This window comes from Leptodactylus fuscus, chromosome 2, assembly GCF_031893055.1.
Source record: "Leptodactylus fuscus isolate aLepFus1 chromosome 2, aLepFus1.hap2, whole genome shotgun sequence".
NCBI lineage: Eukaryota > Metazoa > Chordata > Amphibia > Anura > Leptodactylidae > Leptodactylus > Leptodactylus fuscus.
In genome coordinates, this window is record NC_134266.1 from 219,764,568 (window position 1) to 219,777,681 (window position 13,114).

General features: G+C 41.9%; 1 protein-coding gene across 1 annotated transcript in view; it reads right to left on the reverse strand.

The window, feature by feature from the left end:
* DGKA (diacylglycerol kinase alpha) overlaps positions 1 to 13,114 on the reverse strand; it is a 110,539-nt gene that overhangs the window by 71,267 nt on the left and 26,158 nt on the right. The gene's annotated exons all lie outside the window — the stretch shown is intronic.

Sequence of the window (13,114 nt, forward strand, 5' to 3'; positions counted from 1 at the left end):
TTATTCAGAGGGTCATTTATTATTCAACCCCTCAAACCACCAGAATTCTGTTTGGTTCCCCTAAAGTATTAAGAAGTAGTTCAGGCACAAAGAACAATGAGCTTCACATGTTTGGATTAATTATCTCTTTTTCCAGCCTTTTCTGACTATTTAAGACCCTCCCCAAACTTGTGAACCGCACTCATACATGGTCAACATGGGAAAGACAAAGGAGCATTCCAAGGCCATCAGAGACCAGATCGTGGAGGGTCACAAGGCTGGCAAAGGGTACAAAACCCTTTCCAAGGAGTTGGGCCTACCTGTCTCCACTGTTGGGAGCATCATCCGGAAATGGAAGGCTTATGGAACTACTGTTAGCCTTCCACGGCCTGGACAGCCTTTGAAAGTTTCCTCCCGTGCCGAGGCCAGACTTGTCCGAAGAGTCAAGGCTAACCCAAGGACAACAAGGAAGGAGCTCCGGGAAGATCTCATGGCAGTAGGGACATTGGTTTCAGTCAATACCATAAGTAACGTACTCCACCGCAATGGTCTCCGTTCCAGACGAGCCCTTAAGGTACCTTTACTTTCAAAGCGTCTTGTCAAGGCTCGTCTACAGTTTGCTCATGATCACTTGGAGGACTCTGAGACAGACTGGTTCAAGGTTCTCTGGTCTGATGAGACCAAGATCAAAATCTTTGGTGCCAACCACACACGTGACGTTTGGAGACTGGATGGCACTGCATAAGACCCCAAGAATACCATCCCTACAGTCAAGCATGGTGGTGGCAGCATCATGCTGTGGGGCTGCTTCTCAGCCAAGGGGCCTGGCCATCTGGTCCGCATCCATGGAAAGATGGATAGCACGGCCTACCTGGAGATTTTGGCCAAGAACATCCGCTCCTCCATCAAGGATTTTAAGATGGGTCGTCATTTCATCTTCCAACAAGACAACGACCCAAAGCACACAGCCAAGAAAACCAAGGCCTGGTTCAAGAGGGAAAAAATCAAGGTGTTGCAGTGGCCTAGTCAGTCTCCTGACCTTAACCCAATTGAAAACTTGTGGAAGGAGCTCAAGATTAAAGTCCACATGAGACACCCAAAGAACTTAGATAACTTGGAGAAGATCTGCATGGAGGAGTGGGCCAAGATAACTCCAGAGACCTGTGCCGGCCTGATCAGGTCTTATAAAAGACGAGCTGTAATTGCAAACAAGGGTTATTCCACAAAATATTAAACCTAGGGGTTGAATAATAATTGACCCACACTTTTATGTTTAAAATTTAACTGAGCAACATAACTTTTAGGTTTGTAAGATTTATGCATCTGTTAATAAATCCTGCTCTTGTTTGAAGTATCTAACTTATTTGCATCTTATCAAACCTGCTAAATCTGCAGGGGGTTGAATACTACTTGTAGGCACTGTATATACACACACACACAGTACATACATACACTATATAAGTACGTAATCGAAACTGCACAAAATCTGCAAAGTGTAAGGCAGGTTACTACTTGCAAACAGGTGTGCAAATGAGTCACTGCTTCCCCCTGTGTTGAAAACTTCTTTGCCACTCTTTCCACTTCGATCATCTGCCAATTCATTACTGTTGATGAATTGGCAGTTGCTGAATGTAGCGGCCATCTTCTAGCAGAATCTCTCAGTACCAAGGATGCGAGAACCCTGAGAAAAGGCCAAAAATGGCAGCCAGCTACTGAGTACCAGAGGGGAATCATCTGGCAGTGACATTCACAGGTTAGCGCCATTTTTCAACTTGAAAGAATTCCTTTGGGAAACTATGGGCAAAGTTTATTGTATATAACACACTGGATGTCACAATATGTAACCTCTATCATCTACAGTTTGGTTTACACATAGTACATACGTAGACAAAGAATGCATATAACCTTCAGGTCTTCATTCCTGATTTGTCTGTGAAACACTGTGATAGTTGTAAGCATCCTGACACCATAAGTGGTTGTTGGACCACATTTCGCTACCCTTCCATTTTTTAATATTTTACAATTTATGATCACTGAGCCATATAATAAAAAAGTATGTCACTATACTCTAAATGCAATAAATATCCGCTATATATCAAATGTAAGGGTGAGTTCACACTGAGTATACGCCAGCTTATTCTGAACGTAAAACATGTTCAGAATCAGCGGTGTATAAAGCAGTTCCCATTAATTTCTATGGGAGCCGGCATACGAACGCTCCCCATAGAAATGAATGGGCTGCTTTTTTCACTACGAGCACTCCCTTTGAAGTGAATGGGATGTGCTCGCGTGTACGACTCGGCATGAGCAGAGCTAGCCGTACACGCAAGCGCTTCCATTCACTTCAATGGGATTGCTCATAGTGAAAAAAAGCAGCCCATTCATTTCTATGGGGAGCGCTCGTATGCCGGCTCCCATAGAAATGAATGGGAACTGCTTTATACGCTGCTGATTCTGAACGTGTTTTACGTTCAGAATAAGCTGGCGTATACTCAGTGTGAACTCACCCTTAGGGCTCATTCACACGGAGTAAACTCGGCGCGCAATGCGCCACGTTTACGGGACGTTTGCACCGCGATTTTGACGGTGCATGTTTGCGGTCACGTTAATGCGGCGTTAACGCGACCGCAAACATGCACCGTCAAAATCGCGGTGCAAACGTCTCGTAAACGCGGCGCATTGCGCACCGCGTTTACTCCGTGTGAATGAGCCCTAAGAATACATATTCCATGATTTTTCTATAACAAGTAATTCAATTATTATATATTGTGTTGCTCTTATGGATATTGTTTCACTATTCTGTAATAAGATGAAACTGTAAAATCAGCCAAGGCAAAAGTTAAGTTATAGAAGATAGTTTCCTGTTTGACATAACGGTTGGTTACAAAGACGTGTGATCAGATAGAGCCACTCTAAGAATACATCCTCCTCCTTTCATGCGTTACCCTTCATCACTATCACCCACACAGCCTACGCTTATATAGTCAGTCTTAACACCACACAACAAACCTCAAAGAAAAATAAAGTTTTGCTTCACTAGAAAAGAGAACTAGGTTGCATGAGTCATATACACATGTATCAATGGGACACTGATGTTAGATACTTGGCAGATCTATTGTCTATGGGGCTTGGCAGAATACTGCCAAAGGGTTAGCCTTAGGGGGAAACTATCATGCCAGATATAGTTGGAAGCCATCTTACTGTACTAAAATAGCACTAACATGCAGCTAGAGCCTGCAGGAATAGGCCTGAGAACCACTAACTTATAGATATAGGACAAGGGGATAGGAATATAATTGCAGCAACTAGAAATACTGCACCAAATGAAGGAATAGAAGTAGAAACATTGGTGATATAGACTTGTGCCAGAGAGAGGACCATCATTCCATGGGGCAGGTGGAAGAGAAGAGATTCCTAGAAAGGAGATAAGGATTAGATGAAATTCATGAGCTCAAAAAGAGACTGTCTAGAACCTAATCTTAAGAACAAGAGCTCAATCTAAGCCCTCCAAGTGTTGTCAAAATGTTTGTGAAGCTCTGAAGTGTTTGATGTAAGATATTTCATTCTATGCAGAAAGGAGACTACAGTGAACCATTCTTTGATGGAGGGCAGATGCTGACTATTCCATTGCTGGCAGAGAAGATTTATTTCAAAGCTAGCTAGTGATCTGTTGTATTTGGAAAAGCCTGTTGGGAGAATGAAGAGGAGACGTGCCTCCAGTGTGGGCATGAAATGCGTAAGGACAAGGATATGCACCCAGAATTTGAGTATTGCTGGTCAACACCACCACATGTCATATGACATTAATTCACATTGCCAGCAGGTCTCAGGTATATTTGGGATCCAGTTGTGTAAAAGTGTAGGGACCCTGTACCAAAGTTTGTCTGCAATAAGAGCTTTATATGTAAACTGAAAACTACAGAGCTAAGTAGATCTGTTAAGGGTTTCCACAACGCCATTTGTCACACACAACAAAAAGAAGGAAGGCTATCAGAAGACTGTATAGCATGGAGCTGGAGTGTAGAGGAGGAGGACGACCATGTTGGACAGATCTGTCGGTCCTGATGCAATGAATAGATAGAATATGCTTAGAATAGATCATCAATAAGACACATGGGCCCCTGGCCGATCAGCTGGTTGCAGAGTTTGTGTGAGTACAACAGCCTATTCAGAACTTCCCAAGCAAAGTGCTGTATATTTGTGCAGTGACTTTTGCTTAGTAGCACAGCTCAGCCCATTCACTTGAATGGGACTGAGCTGTCATCAGGCCATGTAACATGAAAGTGACATCACATGGTCTGTGAAGCAGAAACTACACTCAGGAATCGCAGATCCTGCTTCGAACAACTGATCCGTGAGGATCCCGGATGTCATCATAGGCCCCCAAGTATCATTCTAAGGATAAGTTACCTTTTTAAAAGTTCTAGAAAACCCCTTTAAGAAGTTAGTCTGTGCACAATTACAGTACAGAAAATGATCACAATCTTCTAACATGGTCATCTGTTCATAATTTTGATCGACGGAAGGAAAAAGAAAGAAGACAGCAACCCAGCTGTAATGAAAGCTACGGATTCATGAACAACAACGGGGATGGACCTTTGCCCCACAATTAAATCAAAGAAAGATATGGCATGATGTGAATGATGGCAACCGCATAACCTTTGGTAATAGGTTCATAGTGATCCAACAAGATCATAACATCACATGTGATGGATCTTCAGACAATACTTGACAGGTGATGAGTGTCACTGACAGATACAATCTCCATATCCAGTATAACACAGATTTAGGGTTTCACATGAATAATCAACAGAATGAGAAGTAAAACTTTGAAACAAACGTTATGAGAACACAGACGAGTTGTAATTGAAAGTCTCAATTACAAAGTAATTAATGTTATTACACTCATTAGCCCTTTGTAATAATTCACAGTAGAATGCATAAATTATAGTTGTTAGACTTATTCTGCACATTTTAGTTAATGGAGAAAGCTGGCAATGTAATGAGCTATTATTCATTAGGGAATCCTTAAGGCCAAGTTCACACATACTTATATCAAAAGCCTGCAATGTGTTGCATGCTGGTTTTTTATCATTGCAACAGAGTGAAGGAAAACCTCTGTGAAAAGTGAATTGGGTTAGCTGAAACTGCAAATTTCAATGGGGATTCGGCAACGGAAATGCTGCAAGAAATAGGAGATGTGCGAGAAAAGGCTAAAAAGGGCAGAAAACATTTGCTCAGTCATCTGCAGCATCTATGCAGGCTTATGGATCTCCATGGTTACTGACTACAAACAAATTCTGTGTAGTCTGATCCTGTGGTCATCCTGCCATCCGTATATCTTCTTCTGCTTGTGAGAGGAAAGAGTAGAGACAGCAAAGACTGAATGATCCCACTGTGGTGTGTGAGCATGGAGACGAAAAACTACATCGGAGCAGTAGGATATCCGGTAGAGCTATGTATACCTTCTACTTAAGTATATTCACCAGACGTGTCTGTTCTGTAATGACCTACTGTTAAAGGGATTCTACCATTAAACTACCTTTTTCTCTAATGAACACGTCGGAATAGCCTTAAGAAAGGCTATTCGTCTCCTACCTTTAGACGTGGTCTCCGCTGCGCTGCTCTGTAGAAATACCGGTTTTAACCGGTATGCAAATGAGCTCTCCGCAGCAATGAGGGCGGGCCCCAGCGCTGAAACACCGATGAGCGCATCCCCATTGCTGCCCGAGAGCTCATTCCTGCGCCGCAGCCTTCTTCTGCAACAACTCCGCCTCTTCTGGCTTCTCTTGCATTTGTAGTTCTATACAGGAGCATAGAGAGACCACCCCAAAATGTCCGCCAGCCAGCTCCTGTATTGAACTGCAAGAGCGGCTACCCCAAAATGGCCGCCGGTCGGCTCCTGTATTGAACTGCAAGAGCGGCCATTTTTGGGTAGCCGCTCTTGCAGTTCAATACAGGAGCCGGCGGCCATTTTGGGGTGGCCTCTCTATGCTCCTGTATAGAACTACAAGTGCAAGAGAAGCCAGAAGAGGCGGAGTTGCTGCAGAAGAAGGAGGCGGCGCAGGAAAGAGCTCTTGGGCAACAATGGGGATGCGCTCATCGGCCTTTCAGCGCTGGGGCCCGCCCTCATTGCTGCGGAGAGCTCATTTGCATACCAGTTAAAACCGGCATTTCTACAGAACGGCGTGGCGGAGACCACGTCTAAAGGTAGGAGACGAATAGCCTTTTTTAAGGCTATTCCGACGTGGTAATTAGAAAAAAAAAGTAGTTTAATGGTAGAATCCCTTTAAGCAACCGGTGCCTAATGTTGCATTAGACACATAGATTTTTTTTTTTTTTTAAATCCAAGCACTGGTCAGTGACAAACCGCGCCGATCAGCACTCATTCTGCACCACCCTATTACACAAGCTGATGTAGTGTATGTGCAGGGAGAAAAGTGATAAAGCTATCGTTCCCCTGACATGTACTTTCTTTGTTTGCCAGCAGCACAGCCCTTATCAGACATGGTGATGTGCTGCAGGCTATCAAGGAGTTTTTATTCCGTTGAAAGCAAGCGTTCGTTCATTGGGTTCTCGGCGGTGCTATTAGACAGGGCTATTGTGGGGAATGACTGGTTCTGCTCTGGCCTATTACACAGGCTGATTTAGAGCATGTGCAGGAGGAATGATCGATAAAGCAATTGTTCTTCCTAACATGTACTTTCATTGTTTGCCAGCATCACAGCCCCTATTAAACAAGGTGATGTGCTGTCCACATACAAGAAATTTTTTTGTTCGACTGAAAGCAGACGGTAGTTCATTGCGTGATCAACTCTGCCATATATTTTAGCTTTTCAAAAAAATGTGACTATTAGATACTATTAGTAGGGCTTGTAGTTGATAAAAGGCCTGCATTTTATTTCCTGAAAGGTCCACAAGAGCGTCCTAGCTGACCCGACGGTATTAGTCATTTTAGCTCACCAGGCCTATTGCCAGGGATTCTGCAATATTTGGACTCCACTGTATCATGCCGACACCCGTAGACGATCTCCTCCATACTATATATTTATAACTGCCTGATGAAGGGTTATATACCCGAAACATTGCAAGTTCATATCATAATAAAAGAAATTTTGAAGCATAACTTCATCTGGAGTGCGGTTCTATCTCTCTTTGACTCTCTGTAGTGGATAATAACCCTGAATATTTCTCTGTCTAACAGGGCCTTAAGAGAGTGTGCTAGTGCAGGATCAGTGACTCGAGCTGATAATGGTCGCTTGCACTTCTGGACACTGGTAATCCATACATAACCCTGGAGGGTGGACTTTTAGATAAGGGATTAAAAAGTTTAAGCTGAAATGCAACATTCTCAACATGCAGACAACAGAAAACACAATGCTTGTTTGACTGAATATGCAACCTGTAATATGACAAATCTGACACACTAGCCACAATGCATTCAAGAAGCAATAACTACTGTATACTGAATGTGCTTTGTGTATTGTTCAGGCACTCAAAGGACAATAGTCAGCAATTCTGTCCGGAAAATTCAATAATTCACTGACAAAGCAATTCCAATGACAGATCATGTAACATTCCTTCCATGTATATAGGAAGAATCTGACATTTCCAGTAGCGTAGATTAAACCCATAGTGAAAAAAATAAAATAGAACATTAAAATTAATGTATATATTCAGTACAGCCCTAACCCTACATGCCTGGGGATGGCCATACTTCATTATATTGGAAACACATCATTCATTTCTTTTAACATCTTAACAAATGGCCATTTTTCCTAGCTGGAGAGTCATCTGGTGCTGTATACAGGACTATAAATAAACTGCTGCTTAGAAATAAGACTGATGTATCTATCATCTATCTATTAGTAGTCTGAAGTAACACTCAATGACATTCATTGGCATGGCTACTGTTCCAATATCTTCTAGCCCAATGATGGTGAATTAACAAAATAACAAGGCTGAACAAAACTATTCTATTAGAGTTCATTCACAAGACCTGGACACTACAGCAGGCAAAACGTTCCATCCGTTTCAACGTGCTCAGAGAGTCAAGCACTTTACTTTGGCTTCCTCCAATGGTCCCATTGCAATTAATGGAGCAAAGACTTGCTTTTAGGTCCACTATTCAGAATGAAGAAGAAAACCCACCATGTTGATTTGATTGATGGAGTTCCCAATGGTCAGACTCCCAATGATCTGCAATTCTTCCCTCATCCTGTAGATAGGGGAAAAGTTGTTTGGTTGGACAACCCTTTTATGAATTGTTTCCAGCGCTATCCCAGAGGATCCACAGAAAATGAAAAAGGATTTTCAGAGCAGCAGCGGTAAAAATTGTTCATTTTCTTTGGTTATTGGACTGATATAGACGGCACAGTTTTCGCTTTACCACCAGGTCATTAAGGTGGTCATACACAATAGACTTCAGTAGAAGAAAATGGACAATTTCAACCAACAAAAGTTTGTTGGGTGTAATTTAAAGGGATTTTCCAGGGGCTTCTCAATTGATGCCATATCCAATGAACATGATGTCAAATGGCCTGTGAAGCAGAAGTGATGGACATGTGACATTACTTTCATCGATCACATGGACTGATCACAGTTCAGTCCCATTCGGTTAAATGGGTTGAGCTACGATAAGCACGGACACTGCACAAAGCGACAGCCCTATGTTTGGTAAGTACTGCAGCCTTTTCTAACAGTTGATTGCTCGCGTGTCTTACCACCACTAATCTTTTATTAAGGACCTATCCTAAGGATAAGTTATCATCTATTTAGCCTGGAAATCCCTTTAAATCATAGGACTTTTTAGGGAAGATATAAATTACCTTCTAGGGATCCAGAATGGGAAAAAGAAGGAGTCTAAACTCGCATCTGTGCTGTTCTATATCTGTGCATGCTTGTTTACAGTATAGAAAATTATTAAAATCATCTAACATGGTCATTTGCTACATAAATGGCCATTTGCAAATGGGAAGTTGCTTATAATGCATTAGGTTACTAGATAAGGCAGGTGAAAATATGTAACACAGGAACAGCTTTCTCTTTACCATCAAGCAGAACTCACAGACTTCTTCCCAAAATTCCTAGGGGGAGGGGGGCCTGCTCCTACATGGATTGACAAATAATTAGGCTCTGAAGTAAAAAGCAACAATAGGTGGCACTCTGTAGAAAGTAGTGAAAATTGTAAACGTAGTGAAAATGCAACGTTTCAGTTCAAGACACTATTATGCATTTTTGCATTTTGGGACTTGCTTCCCTCCAGGTTAGAATCCTTCTTTGTGTTTGGACATTTAGGCTATTAAAGAGGACCTTTCATGTCCTCAGGCACATGTAGTTTTATATACCACTAGAAAGCCGACTGAATGTAGCGCACTGTTGGCTTTTCCGTTATGTGCCCCGGGGGAAGAGATATCAGTACTGGTACTGATAGTTCTTCACTGTAAGAAGGGCGTTCCTGTCTAACTGGGAACGCCCCTCCTGACAGTACTGTGTGTAGCGCTATATTGAGAAGGGGCTTTCCTTACCGCCCAGCCATGACGTTGAGCTGTGAGTAACGCCCACCTCCTCCTGACAGTACTCGTCCATAGCTGTTCCTCGCCAATCAGCGTTATGGCTGGGCGGTAAGGAATTCCCCTTCACAATATAGTGCTACACACACTACTGTCAGAAGGGGCGTTCCCAGCTAGACTGTCACGAACACCCTTCTGACAGTGAAGAGCTATCAGCAACGGCATCAATAGCTCTTCACCAGGGCACATAACGGGAAAGCAGACAGTGCGCTATATACAGTGCATTGGCTTTTTTTTTTTTTTTAATGTAGATTGTGAGCCCCATATAAGGATCACAATGTACATTTTTTTTCATTTAAGTATGTCTTTGTAGAATAGGAGGAAATCCACGCAAACACGGGGAGAACATACAAACTCCTTGCAGATTTTCTTCCTGGCAGGATTCGAACCCAGAACTCCAGCGCTCCAAGACTGCAGTGCTAACTACCACGTTGCCCCCATTGTTGGCTTTCTAGCGGCATATATAACCGCCACTGCCTGAGGACATGAAAGGCCCTCTTTAAGTAGATATATATTTAAATACACAATGCCTGATCATGGCTCAGCCCCACTGAAATGAACAGGATGAGCTGTGATATCACAAACGTACAGCACTGTGCTTAGCGAGTACCAGAGAGGCTGTAACGCTCACTCGAATTCTGCAACCTCTTGAAACAACTGATCTGCCAAGGACCTGGGTGTTGGTCTCCTGCTGATCTTTAATTGAGGAATTATCCAAAGGACAGGCCATCCAATAACAGGTACTGGAAAAAATCCCTTTAGCAAATAACAAAAATTTAGGCGACAGTTGAACAAAAGATATTTCATCCACAAATGATCTTTCCTAAAAGGACATTCCCATAAAGATCATTTGTTCTTTGCGTTGAAGGGAACAATTGTTCACCAGGCAATAGTAAGCTCAAAAGCTAACTAGATGAAGAAGTCTGTCATCCCTGTGCACTATACAACACAATTCAATATTATAGTGGTGTGTAGGGAAAGATGGCGCAAAAGACTAGAATACACCTAGAATTTATTGCAGAGTAACGTTATACCAATCAGAATAAATGGCTTTACAGGAACTTGGACCTTTAAGAGTATAAGTGTCACACATTGTATAATTCTGAAACAACATGAAACTTTGCCCAGTCTATATTTGGATACAGTTTTGGCAGCAAACCTAATACATGAGAAGGAAAGAAGAGACTACTCAGCAGAAGAAAAAAACGAAAACTTCTATTGCTTAGAAACCCTTTCTAGTCTTTCTAAATGAAACCTTCTATTCCCCAGAGAAATATACGGCGCTGTTATTACCGTACATCCGATAGAGCTTTGCAGTCATTATTCTCTAAATACATATTTTAATAATGTTCCTTTATAGCAGCTGAGCTCAAAGGAACAAATACATAGCAAATGACACCTATTGCATGTAGGCTGAAATCACACGTCTGAGAAGAAGTCATAAAGTGTAATGTATACAATAGCCAGTAGTCAGTATCTTAGTTACATAAACGCTCCCATAATAAAGCATATGGCATAGCTACTAATGTTTACCTTCCTGGCTTTATCTATGAGAGACAGAAGTGTCGCCAGGTCGCGTCAGCAGCGACAGGTAAAGGACGGGCTTTGGGTTACTTTCTTTTCTTTAAAGGGAATATATTACTAATATTTTTTTTACTAATTAAAATATAGGTCATTTCCTGACAACACATCCCCTTAATACGTTAGTATATCTCTCACATGACTATCCCAGTAAAGAGCCAGTTAGAATTTTTCGGTTTCCTCTGAAGACACGTTACTAAAGAGATTAGTACAAATTAAATGAATTATCTTCCAAAATGTTCAGGTTTTGCTATGACAAAACCACTGAGGGTGTCCGGGTCATGAGAAGCAAGGGTGAGTGTGTAGAGTGCATTTCACAAGCCTAAGGCCCCACATTGCGGAAACGCAGCTTTTATTGTTGCAGATTTTGCTCCACAGCCAGGAGTGGATCCAGCAGAAAGGAGAAGTATAAAAGCTTGCTATATAATTCCCATTCCCTTTGCAGCCATACTTGGCTTTGGCTCAAAAAACCACAGCAAAATCTGCAACCCAAAAAGCTGCATTTTCGCAACGTGGGGCCTCAGCCTTTAGGCTGCTTCCATATGAACAATCCTTTTTTCAGTGCTATAAAAAGACATCACATCTTCTAATGTTTTGCCATTTTTGATCTATGTATCACTTTTTTTTTTGCATCCACCCCCCAAAAACTGATGTTTCTTCTTTATGTTGCAGCTTCTCCTTGCAATGAATGTGCGAAAAACTAAAAAACTCGAAAAGCACGTCCGTGTCTAGCCCTTTATTCGTGGACCCACAGACTGGCATGGCTATGAAGCGTAGAGAAAATACGATAGAGTAAAAATACTCCTCTTATCAATTCTGAGGAACATTTGTAGCCGAGGAGGAGTACAAAGTCTGCAAGTAATAAAAAGAAGTCATATCTAAACATAATAATACTAAGCTGTCGCTATTTATGCAGGGAAACCATTACTAGAATTGTCTTCTATGTATAAATAGCGAATTTAGGGTTTTGTTTTTATGGCGTTCACTATAAGGTGAAAATGATGTTCCTGATATTTTTTTTGGGTCAACGTGATCACAGTGATGTGTTTTTTTTATTCTTTAATAGAATTATAAAAATACAAAACTGAAAAACGCAAAAAAATTTTTTAGTCACCATGTTCTGACACACTATTTTTTATGTTTCCATGTAAAGAGCTTTGTTAGGGTCTGTTTACACGGAGTTTTTGGCAGCGGATTTTGACACTGAATCCGCCTCAAAATCCACTGCCAAAAACGACTCCCATTGACTTCAATGTAAGCCGCGCGCTTCTTTTTTCTGCTAGCTAGTAGCAGAAAAAAACAAGTGAGATGACCCTTCTTGCTGTGGATTACGTGGCTGAATCAGCCGCGGCGTCCGTGGCGCAAAACACACTCCAGTTTAGGCCCATTCATTCGGGCCTACACAGAAGCAGGATGCTGTGACACAATGCTGATGTTGCATTGGCGTTCAGTCACGGTGAACCCCGCAGAATGTTCACACGGCGGAAAAGGTTTCCACGACCTTTTCCTTCTTGTGAACATACCCTAAGGCATCTCTATTTGCGGCATAAGATATAGTTTTATTTATATTTTGTGATATGTCTAAAATTTGATCAGTTTTTATTTATTTTTATTCTTTAGAGGCAAAACTGCAATTTGGCTATTTTGATCTTTTTCACAATTGTACTGCAAACTATAGGAGAATCACTGTATAACAGTTGAGACTGGCCATAGACTCAGGATATCACCTGTAATTTAAGGGGAGGAGCAAGGGCTAGAACTGGTGTAAAGGGGCACAGGGGAAGGAGGGCCTTGGATACATTAAATGCCCCTGATCAAAATAGACTGATCGTGGGCATTAGAACTTGGCCTCTGCTGTGTATAAAGTGGAGACCTAGTAGATATGGTGCTCGCTCTGCTGTTTTACACACCAGAGACTCTGTGCCATGTTTAAGAGCAGACATCTGCCGTAATAGTACAGCAGATGTCTGCAAGGGGTTGTA